The sequence below is a fragment of the Lactuca virosa genome, chromosome 3, assembly GCF_052849685.1.
Source record: "Lactuca virosa cultivar CGN04683 chromosome 3, Lactuca_virosa_CGN04683_v6, whole genome shotgun sequence".
In the NCBI taxonomy this organism is placed as follows: domain Eukaryota; kingdom Viridiplantae; phylum Streptophyta; class Magnoliopsida; order Asterales; family Asteraceae; genus Lactuca; species Lactuca virosa.
The window spans coordinates 339,160,261-339,172,729 of NC_136428.1; the positions used below are offsets into that span (position 1 = coordinate 339,160,261).

General features: G+C 37.2%; 1 pseudogene; it reads left to right on the forward strand.

The window, feature by feature from the left end:
• Positions 1–1,555: 1,555 nt before the first annotated feature.
• LOC145167969 (5S ribosomal RNA) lies at positions 1,556–1,657 on the forward strand (annotated as a pseudogene).
• The last annotated feature ends 10,812 nt before the right edge of the window (positions 1,658–12,469 follow it).

Below are 12,469 nucleotides of genomic sequence, written 5' to 3' on the forward strand. Positions count from 1 at the left end.
TTTTTCTAGAATAAAGTATACGTGCCTGCATTCATACTAAAATCAGTGTCACAATGACAAGAACAAAAGTATTACGATTGTTGAATATCGCAAGTAAGCTTGGGGATGTATGGTCAGTCCTGGGAATGGCATAGCCTGATCAACTATGCTGGTCCGAGGAGTGATTAGCATATGCCCAAGAATGGTTGTGATGTGGCAACAAGTCTAAAAACTTACCAACACTACCACAATGAAATACCATAGGGGTATTTGGTGTTACTATAATTACTTATCTGAGAACTAAATAGATTTTTATCAATAGGTCAATAATTGCTTAGTGGATACATTAAAATTATATGTATCCAGGACGTCATAGACTTAGAATCTGTGGATCTTTGCTTTACTTCATGTTCCTCGTTGGGTTGTGGACTTAGAGTTAGGGTAGCTTATTCGAAGGTCTATCCTGTCCCGAATACATATAACTAGTATGCACTAAACAAGTATTGAAGTATCTGATAAAGATCATCTTATAATTATATAATTAGTACGTCTACTTAGTTATTTCTTATATTCCCTTTTCTCGCGTAGAAATCATGGCTGGATTCCATCCCCACGACGACCCGTACTACCCCAACCACGGCAATGCTGGATGGCTCTTAGAGGAGCCAGAGAATGATCACCCAATCCGTGTGGATGGTCACCAAGCTGAAGGCTTTGCTAATGATTCTGACTCCGAACCTGAAGTGGAGAACCTACCCCCGATGGCTCTTGTTCCTAATACTAACCCTCGTCCGGCTTTTCAAGGACCGACGCCTCCTTGGGTAGAGTGCTTGGAAACCTGGAGCGAAGAGCAAGACCAACCTATGCCGTTTAATGGAGACCGAAGCTTCTACAACATAAGCGAAGGAAGCTCAGCAGACAGAATTCTTCCAATTCTGGTCCGTAGAGTTGCCCGAAACGAGATTTAGGGCAGAACAGCTCTCCATCGTATCGCAGAGGTTGATGCAAATGCAAGAATGCATACAATCCGCACCAATTACCTTGAGCACACTCGTGAAAGATCTGAGAGAGACCATGAAACCCTGCTGCAAGCACTGGCTGAAACACGAGCCGAAGTCATAGAACTCCGAGTACGCCAGAGGGTGTACGAAAGGCACATGCTTGATATGGAGCGGCAACTGGCTAAACTGAGGGTTCACCAGAGGGATGACCGCCGCCAGTATTAAATGCCTTACTTTCCTTCCCTGTTAAAAAGGAATCGTTTTTCCTATCTATGTCCTATGTGGCATTTTCTATGAATCTATCTTGTACTGTAGGTACTTTTAGTTAGGCCTTTAGGCGGCCAAAACTTTCCTACTCCGGATGTGATGTAAGACCCTCTACAAGGTCAATTTTCCAAGCCTGTTACATCTTAAACATCAATGATATTGACAGTCGGCTAAATTCTGTGTCACTCTTTGTTCAAATACTTCCATCATACTATCATAGGAGTCTATTTGAAACCCACTCTAGTCAAGTTGTTGGACTAGGGTAATTTAGCTCAGGGATCATTCCCAATTCTCTGCCAGGGATGCGATCATACCAGCACTAATGCACCGGATCCCATCAGAACTCCGCAGTTAACCGTGCTTGGGCGAGAGTAGTACTAGGATGGGTGACCCCCTGGGCGAGAGTAGCACTAATGCACCGGATCCCATCAGAACTCCGAAGCAAATCCCGAAGCCCTGAGGATCCCGAGAAGTTAAGTTTCCGAGCCGAAGGTCTGCCTGCGAGAAGCCCAGTGTGTGAAGATCTTCCAGTTTCACCGAAGAATACTACTCTTAGAGTCGTAGTGTTGTCTGATCATCTTCTTATCAAGTAAGTGTATATTCCCTTTCTTTTAACACATAGATATGAAGTATCTAATTTAGAATACGTGTTACGTGTGTATAAATATACGTGTATATATATGTTATCTGTTTATTTGGAATGAGTATCTTATCAGTTTTTAAGTTGCATATGTATGTTGTTATCTACAAAATGTTGGGTAGAACTTGGGTAGATAGTTGACATGTGATAAACTGATGAGAGGCCTCGATCTGATTGTGATCTAGTCATTCAGCAGAATATGGGTGACGACCACGGATTCTTTCTAGACTGTCATGTGGAATGTTGACAGGCTCATAACCTGTAGGTATTGGTGAACTTGGGTGTTCATTTGTTGTATCCTATCCCCCTCATGGTTGCCTTAGGACATTTATTGCTGAGGAAACCCCTTTGCAGTATTGTCCGTCCCGATGAAAATCCTAGATTAGGTCCCTTGTGATAGTTGTTGTTTTAGGGACGTAAAGTGAGGATAACGGGAATGGGTAATCGGGTTATTGTTGGTTGGTGAAATTAAATATAATTATTTATTGTGGGTTGAAAACCCTATATGCTCACCAGGCTCCCAAGCCTGACCCACTCAGTTTCTTTGTATTACAGGTAGTGGCGTGAGAGCATAAGTTTGAGAACTTCTGAAGATGTTTTTGTTTATGGACCATTAGTTATATATAATTGTGTAAGGTCTATGTTTCTTTGTTTATGCTTTTGTGTCTGTATCAGAACATGACATCCCGAGTTTTGATATATAATGAAAATACATTTCTTTAAGAAATGCTTTGATAAACTTTATTTTATCATGTATTGTTTTGGGGACAAATTCCGCAACTCATTTAAATCAATGGATTTACTCTGAAATTATTTTAAAAGCATAAATGAAACCGGTCTTTGTTGGCCGTGATTTTGGGGATGTCACAACAGTCCATGTTGACCTCAAGTCGTCGAGTACCCTCAGCTACTCGCCGAGTTCCTTGCATAACTTGCCAACTCGCCGAGTCACTCGTCTGACACGCCGAGCCCAAGGCAATCTTCATCGGACTCGCCGAGTCGACCATGCCACTCGCTGAGTCCCTTCGGTCCTTCATCCACACAGATGCTTTTTAAGCCATGCTAAGGCTCCATACTGCAGATCCAACCTCCCAAGGCATGCTTATCACGTAAAGTTGCAAACTTTACGTGCATGCAAGGCTCTAATGACTCAAAATGCCAAATCCAAACTTGAAATGGGGTCTAACTCAAATGGAAGGTTTCATACATGACAAGGCTAGAAACTTTATGAATCTTGATCCGAAGGAGAGTTCAGATCTGAAGTTGCAACTTTAGATCCAGCTCATACTCAACAATAGCTTCATAATCAAGCCAAAAGCCCTAAACTTCATCCAAAGAGATCTAGAAAGAAATGAGGCCAAGATCATGAATCGATACCTCAAATGAAGCTAACTGAGATAGATTTTGTAGATCCACACGAGTCCCTTGCTGGTAGCTACTTGACCTTCAAGCTCCCTTCACAAGTTCCACCTTCCAAAGTTCAAAACACACTCAAATGAAGCTCTCACACGAAATAAGGGTTACTGGACTCTCTAGGGGATGTAAGGGACTAAGGGAGGCTAATGATTCCTTAAATAGGGTGCAAAACCCCGGAAATTAGGGTTTCACACTCCAGCTCCAACTCGTCGAGTCACTCTTCCGACTCGGCGAGTTGGTCACTTAAACACCTGGCCCCAAACCCACTGCTACTCGACGAGTCAGGGCATCCAACTCGTCGAGTAGACCTTGAAACTTGAAAATTAAAGCCATAATATTAATACCTGAGAATCGGGGTGTACAGTTAACTAGGCTTCAACACTTATAACCCAATAAACCATCTGATTTAAGACCATGGAAGGATTAAGTTTAACCAACGTTGACTTAACGAAAATAATAAAAAAATTTCGGGTTGTCACAAATATAAATGAAACAAGCATCACCACCATTACATTAAATAGTAAATAAGTTTACATTGTACTCAAATGTTGTTTTCATGACACCAAATGCATGTGACAAAAATGAATGAAATGATGTGAAGACGTTCCATTCTCCAAAAACTCTTGTGGTTACCTGGTTACTAATTTCTTGAGAATAGAATTGATTTTGAAAAGTGTCAACAATTAAGTTGGTAAGTTCATAAGTGTTTTTGTATGCAAGGAAGATTGTAACTATTTCATGTAAAAAGGTAGTGTATACTTGTAGAAAATCCAATATTTTCTCATAAATGAAACGTAAGTCTCAATCCAAAGACTAAAAATGTAAGTAATGTTGTACTGAAAGGTAGTGTTATGTAATTTTATCTTTATATAAAACTACTTGAATGTATGTTAACCCGTAAATCCAATGTATCATCGATACTCTATGTGAGTTATTATAACCATACTAATACGACTAGTGGCCTGAACAACGTTCTTCAGGCGTCAGAACTGTTACGACATTTGTCACCCTAGACCTTCTGGTCTAACTGCAACTAACATTTTAGGTGCGGGGTTGTCAATCCCGTTTAGATCTATACACAAGTGTCATGCTCTCCCTACAAGAGACTCTAGTTATAATTCAGGACTTTAGTGGGTACTCTGGTGGGTACAATGAAGTAGTGTCTCACAAGTATGTATCAAATGGTTTACGTCTATAGTGTTTAAAATTTGTTATGTTGTAAGTAAAATAATTATACCTTTAATAATTATTTATTTCTTCTGAAATGATAGTTTAGTGTTTGTAACTCTCAAACTATACCAACTATAGTTTATTATGTCTGTTTGTCAAGAACATTTATATAAACATTTATACAAACACATAGTGAATATTTTGTCTAGTTTCAAAATATAGAGTCAACATCATAATTTTTGGTTTGTTACCCACAAAATATTGAAATACTAAAAAGTACTCCTTTTTGTTATCAAAGTTATATTTTAGTAAAAAGCTTCAAAAACTAAGGAGTTTTGCAAATCATAAATTTTCTTATGATCTTATGACATAGATTATGTTTGTTTTGTTAGTTTTGCATTTTAAAAGTAATATATCACAAATATTTGGGGAAAGCTAGTGATAACCACATCTTGTGCAAACAATATCTTATATTTTAACATAAAGATGAAACATGCAAATATTTGTATGATAAACAAATTTTGACTTATATTCCCCCCACCCCCACCCCCCCCCCCTAAAAACATGAAAAAAAAATTAAAAATGAGGGGGTATGAACTCACGTTGAGTGGATTTGTGGGTTGTTTGAAGTGTTGATGAGGAGATTTCCAAGCCTAAACTCTTAGATGAGGTTGATGAACTTATTGAAAATGGTATTATCCTAAGGGTTTAACACATTTTAATGTGTGTAATAGGATGAAATGGACATGAAATTGTATTAAACACTAGGTAATCACGAAAATACTTACCAAAATTTAAGAACACACTTGAAGAATTTTGTATTTGGAAGATTTGGCTTTCTTTTGAGAGGGTTTGAAGTTGCAGCAAAGAGAAATGAAATCGATGGGGATTTTGGGGTGGTGATTTCGTTCATTATAAGGAGGATAATTGATGTGACTTTTGCCTAGTTACATGTTGGATATTATATTTACTTATCGGAGTTTTGCTTGGGTTACTGTTGAATTTTGCATGGAAAAAAGAATTAGGCATCTAATCATAAAGTCAACACTTCTTATCTTTTTATCCCACCGAATTCTCTTTTGGAAGATTCAAATGGGTGATTTCAGCCATGGCAAGACCGAAATCACTTTGTACTCTAGGTGATTTCGGGCTTAACCCCTCCACCATGTTGATGGCGGTCTTAGTGGCTTGGTCCTTAGGTGTTTTCGGCCTTAGTGGGGTTCTAGGGTGGTGTTTTCGGCCTAGGGTGTTTTAGGTGGGAGATTTCGGCCTTGAGTGGTCCTAAGCAAACTGAAATCTCAAGGTAGGTGGGGTACTAGACCAAAAACTATAAGACAATATTTAATTTGTGCTTGGTTCTATTTTGTTGACTTGTCAATGTTAATTACGACATGGTTTCTCAAGGTGTGTGTATATATATATATATATATATATATATATATATATATATATATATATATATATATATATATATATATTCAATCCCACAAATGATGCCCCTTTGGGTTTCAAAATTTTATTGCAACAAAATACTTTGTGAATTTACCTATACACTATTACAATTTACCCTTGCTTGTTCTAAAATTTTCCAGTTGTCACAGATTAAATATGCCATTATAAGATTCAATGGATCTTAGAAGATCTGGCAGTTTGATAAGATTTAAATTGGTAAAAGCCATACCTACCTAAAATATATTCGAATGTGATTATGGCATCCCTCTTCAAAGTTCGAATCGAAAATATGGATCCTAGCCTTAATTTAAATTCATGGGTTAATAATTAAAGATTAAAATCAACAAACTTGAATTCTCTTGTCTCCTACTTTTAGATGTCTTATAAGATGGAAATGGTCTTCCTCATTTCTATGGAAATGGTTTTCCTCAATCTTCTGGAAATGGTCTTCCAATTTCAAGTAAAGGTGAAATTCTTTTCCCTTCCTTAGGAAATGATGGAATTGGATATCATATATCTTCAACTCTTCCACCGCCTCCTCCTGTGACTAACCCATCGTTATGTTTCCTTCAAGTTGAAAGATATTAGACTACTTAATCCATATTGGCATGCAAACATCAAGATGGAAACTTTGTGTGTGCGCATGTACTGAAAATGAAATCGTACATTGACAAGTTGGATAAAATGGGTGTCGTTTTCCAAAGGGAGCAAGTCATTAATTTGGTTCTTCTCTCACTTCTGAAGTCATATGATTAGGTCATTGAGAACTTTTATATGAGGAATATCAACGTAACGCTAATTGATCTGACCCAAATGTTGATAGTTGATGAAGCAGAAATGCTTAAGAGCACATCTAAAGCGAAGATTCTTATTGGGTCTAATTCCAAAGTTTCCACGGACATTGACAATGGTGGTCTAGAAAATATTTCTCTTTCCGATGGAAAGTGGTTGTCCAAGATCAAACCATTTGAACATATGGTAAAGAGAAAGACTTGTCATGGAATCATTCCATGTGTTAAGCCCAAAGAGTCCATTTGTTTCTACTGCCAATTGAAGGGACACTAGAAACGAAGCTGCCCAAAATACTATAAAGATCTTAGAGATAGTAAAGTCAAGTCATGTGACTCTACTTCAGGTACATCCATTATCTGACTTCATCATTTTATAAGTTCCTATTCATAGACTCTTAATACAGGATGTGATGATCGCATTTTGATGGTATTAAAGGAGCTAAAAGAAAGAAGGAAGCTTGAGCAATGTGAGCTAAATCTGATTGTGAGAAATAGACTTTGGTCACATGGTTCGAAGATCAGAATTTGGAACTACTGCTAAGGAGTTGGGATAATTTAATAGATTGCTATTACTCTTCGGAAATGTCTAGAAACTTAGTTTTCAATTTATGCGTTGTGAGGACAAGTTCCAAGTTTTCGTTTATTTTCAATAAAAGAGAAGTTTTGGTTTATCTGGTTCCCATACTTTATATTTCCTTGCAATGCCATTTATGAAATTGTTGGTCATATTTCAAATATTTACAATATTAATTGTGGATTTGATTCTTATGATATCATTTGTGGTATTGTAATAATTAACCAAGTGAAAAGAATTATCATCACCAAGTTTCAAATTAGACAGAAACTTGGAGTCATGCAATTCGAATTGTGTGATGCATGAGAATATTGGTCATTAGAAAATTATGACTATTTCATTGATCACATGTTTATGTGAGGCAAGTGAATGATTGATGGATCTAGTACATGTTGATAGGGACTATTTTGATCTACCACAAAGGACAATAACTCTATTTGTCATGATTTGTTGATGCTTCGGTAATTATGGTTATGTTTATGAGATTAAACATAATTCTAATACTTTGAAAATATTCAAATAGTAGCAGAACAATTAGAATAATCTATTAGGTAGAAATATAAACGATTCTCTAATCTAAAAAGAAAGGATAATGCTTTATCTTAGTAATTGTAAAGTATCACAATTGAGTCCTCCAAGAACATCTTAGTGCAATTATATGACTAAGAAGAGTAATCGAACATTATTGGAAATGTATCGATCATATATGAGTCATACTTTGTTCCGATCAAGTTTTAGATTCATACTCTAGTAAATACAAATTGTGTCTTGAAAATCATTTCATACTAAGAAGCTTGATAACACCTCATAACATGTGGAGTAATAGTGTTTTCTTACTCTAGCACATCTTGAATTGGATTTTTGATGCTTTTTGTTGATCAAGAAACAATAGATAAAGTGAGAACAATTTTATGAAGTATTTTTTTGTGACAACTGGAAAACTTTGGAACAAGCAATGTCTAAATTGTAACTGAGAACAAGTGAATTTACAACGTAATTTTTATTGCAATAAGACTATGAAAGCCAAAGGGGCATCATTTGTATAAGTGAAGATGAATATATATATATATATATATATATATATATATATATATATATATATATATATACTTTGAAAACTATGTTCGTAATAAACCTTTAAAAGTGAACAAGTTATAGCAAGTCGAGACAAGTCAAATAGTTGGAGCATAAATCATGAATTAAAACTTTGCTTTATAGTTTTTGGCCAAGTACCCCACCAACCAAGTGATTCGGTTTTCCTAGGACCGAAGTCACCCTTTAGTGGGTAACACCAAAACCGAAATCCCATGCTAAAGACCCCTAGAACTGAAATCACCCTTAATGGGTGATACCCAACCGAAAACACCATGTGAAGAAGGCATAGAACCGAAATCAGGTTAAGGCCGAAAACATACTTGATCAAATCATGCCTAGGACCAAAATCACATGTGATTTCGGTCATGCTAAGGGAATTTGGTGGGAAAGGAGGGAAATGATAAGGAAGTGTTGACTTTATGACATGATAGATACACCAGTTTCCCATAAGAACTAATTACCCAGCAAATATCCATGCAAATACTCAACAGATAACAAAGCAAATATCACATCACCTTTCCCTCTTGCTTTATAAGGACGAGATCCACACCACAAACCCCCACCCATTCCATTTTCTCTAAATTTTACTCCATATTCTTTCAAGAACCAAGTCCAAATAATCTTCCAAGCTCAAATCCTCCAAGTTTATTCTTAGAATTTGGTAAGTATTTCTTCAAAATCAAGTGTATTTATGCACTATCAAGTTAGTTTAATTTTATTTACACATATTATTATGTGTTAAAACTCTTAGGATAATATCATTTCCAAGGAAATTCAATAACCCCATTCAATTGTTTAGGCTTGGAAATCTTCACACCATCTCTTCAAACACAAATCCACTCAAGGTGAGTTCATACCCCCACATTTTCGAGATTTACATGTTTTAGGGGGGGGGGATACAAGTTAAAATTAGTTCATCTTACAAATACTTGCGTGTTTCATCTCTATGTCAAAGTATAAGCCATTATTTGCATAAGATATGATTATTACTTGATTTTGTACAAATATTTGTGATATATTAGTTTTCAAATGTAAAACTAACAAAAACAAAATATAATCCATGTCATAAAATCATAAGAAAAATTATGATTTGTAAAACTACAAGGTTTTAGGAAACTTTTTACCAAAATATAGTTTTTATAACCAAAAGGAGTATATTATAGTTATTTCACCATTTTGTGGGTTACAACCCAAAAAAAGTATATACATGTTTTGACCATACATTTTGACACTAGAAAAGATAACAACTTTGTATTTATATAAAAGATTATATAAATAGTCTCAACAAACAAACAAGATAAACTATAATTGGTATAGTTTGGGAGTCACAAAACTACACTATTGTTTCAAAGGAAACATATAATTATTTAAAGGTATAATTATTTCATTTACAAGAAAAAGGAGTTTTCAGTTCAAGTAAATCGATTGATACTGGTTGTGAGACATTTGGCTTCACCGTACCCACCAGAGTACACACACTAAGACCTACATTATAACCAGAGTCTCTTGTAGGGAGAGCGTGGCACATGTGTATAGATCTATATGGGATTGACAACCCGGCACCTAAGCTGTTAGTTACAGTTAGACCGGCAAGTCGAGGGTGACAAATGTCGTAACAGTTCCGACGTCCGAAGCACGTCGTTCATGCAACTAGCCGCATTAGTATGGTTATAGTAACTCACATAGGGTATTGACAAAACATTTGATTTACAGGATAACATACATTCAAGTAGTTTTATATAAAGGTAAAACTTCATAACACCATTTTTCAGTACATCATTACTTACATTTTTATCTTGGAATATAAGACTTACAGCTCAGTTTCCAAGAAAATATTGGATTTTCTGAAAGTATACACTATCATTTTCACGAAACAATTACAAATCCTTTTCTTACAAAACGCTTATGAACTCACCAATAATTGTTGACACTTTTCAAAATCACTTGTATTCTTAGGAGAACAGTAAACACGTAATCAAGAGTTTTTGGTGGATGGGACGTCATCGCATCACGTTATATATTTTTGTCTTATGTATTTGATATCATGTAAACAATGTTTTGAGCACAATGTAAACACATTAAATATTCAATACAACGGTTATGATGCTTTGATCGCTACTATTCAATTGTTATGATACTGTACAATGATGTCATCCACCCCCGGACGTTTCCGCCGTTCCGGTTCGGGGGGGTGTGACATATTGGTATCAGAGCATTGTTTATAGTGAACTAAGTATATCAAACCATTTAAGATATAGAACTATAAATACAATGGGGCTAAAACACTCTAACTAAGAAGTATACTTTTAAAATATAAAAGTATTTTCATAAAAAGTATACATGCATACATACTAGAAACAGTGTCCTAATAAGAACCATATAAAAGTATTTAGAGGAGTTAAACGCTACGGTTAAGCCTAGACAGTTATGTAATCATATCTAGGATAAGTATAGCCTGATCAACTATATTTATGTTAGATATGACTAACATGTGTTTAGGAATGGTCGTAGTTGGCAACGAATCTAAAACTTACCAAATCTATACACCAGGAAACTCTAGAATCAAACATAAAGATTAAAATACTATAGGAGTATTTTTGAATACTATAAACCCTTCATGTAGTTCTCGTATCTCTATTCTCGCATAGACAATATGGCAGGATTTCACATGCCCGGAGACCCCTATTTCCCGATCCAGGGAAATGGTGGATGGATTGAGGAGGGTCCCGAAGAGGATCCGAAAGAGCTAGTGGAGGAAGAAAAAGACGACGAGGAGTCAGATGCAGAGTCGGAGGTCATTAACCCTCCTTATGTCGCTAGGGTTCCCGCATACCGATTAGGCTACCAAAGTCCCACGCCCCGCTGGGCAGAAGATTTGGAGAGGTGGAGCAGGTAGCAACACCAGCATTCTTCATATGGCTTAGAGCGAGGTTTCTATAACCTCGGTCATGAAGGAACGACAGATAGGGCCCTCCCTATTATGGTTCAGCGGATCACACACTTCGGAGATCAGACCAGGGCGTCAGCAAATCGGATCATGGAGCTGGGGTCCGCAGTTGAGGCTACTGACGCACACACTCGACTACCAGAGAGGGACCACCCCCGGACATGCCATCTCATTGACCGACCTCATGAGGACCTCACCACCGCACGAGAACAAACGAGAGAGTACCAGGAGAGATACTCGACTCTCAAGGAGAGGGTAATCGTAGTTGAAGCTAGGGTGGTCATAGCGGAGTAGAGAGCAGAGGAAGCCACTCGTGAGATGTGCAAGGTGGCGAGGCACCTTGTGTGCCATTTTGGTATATGACAGACTAGTATAGCCTAGAGGGCTAATGACTACATTACTCACAATATGTGTTAGGCGTATTACACCTTTCATCACAACCAGGAGTAGTAAATCAAGCGAGATATGCCCCCCAAAGCCAGTGTACCCCGAATCAACTTAATGTTTGGATGTGTATGTTCTATTTTGGTAACTTAACGTTAGTACAATATCTACTACTACTTGCCACCATAAGTATATTACGATGATGTTGATCGAAACATTTGGGAATCGTACAACAAAGCGTATAGTTTATATGTATATAAATATAAATGTAGATGGAATACAACCAGCAAGGACCATAGTTACTTACGAACTCGTTTCATACCATATAACAGAATCATGTCGCAACGTAGAAGTAGCTAGCATACCGGCGCAACAACAGTTCTACAAATGGACCCCGCTACATTTCAAGCCGCTGTAACAGCCGTCGTCACAGCCGTCATGGTACAACTTAGCACTAACAACGCAAACGGAAGTGGAAACGGTGCCAGCAGTTCCAATCACGGTGGAAACCAAGGACACCAATGGGTGTGTTCCTGCAAGGACACCCCAAATTACAAACCTAAGAACTCCCACGACAATGGAGGAGTAATACCCAAGAAATGAAAGTTCTGGAACAAGAAAAGGGGTCGTTCGACTCAGGAACCTCTTAAAAGACAACAAATTGTGGCAGCCCATACCACCACTATCCTTGTTGCCTTAGTACCGGTGAAACCATATGTTGGGAACCTGTCTAGATGCAACAAGTGTAACATC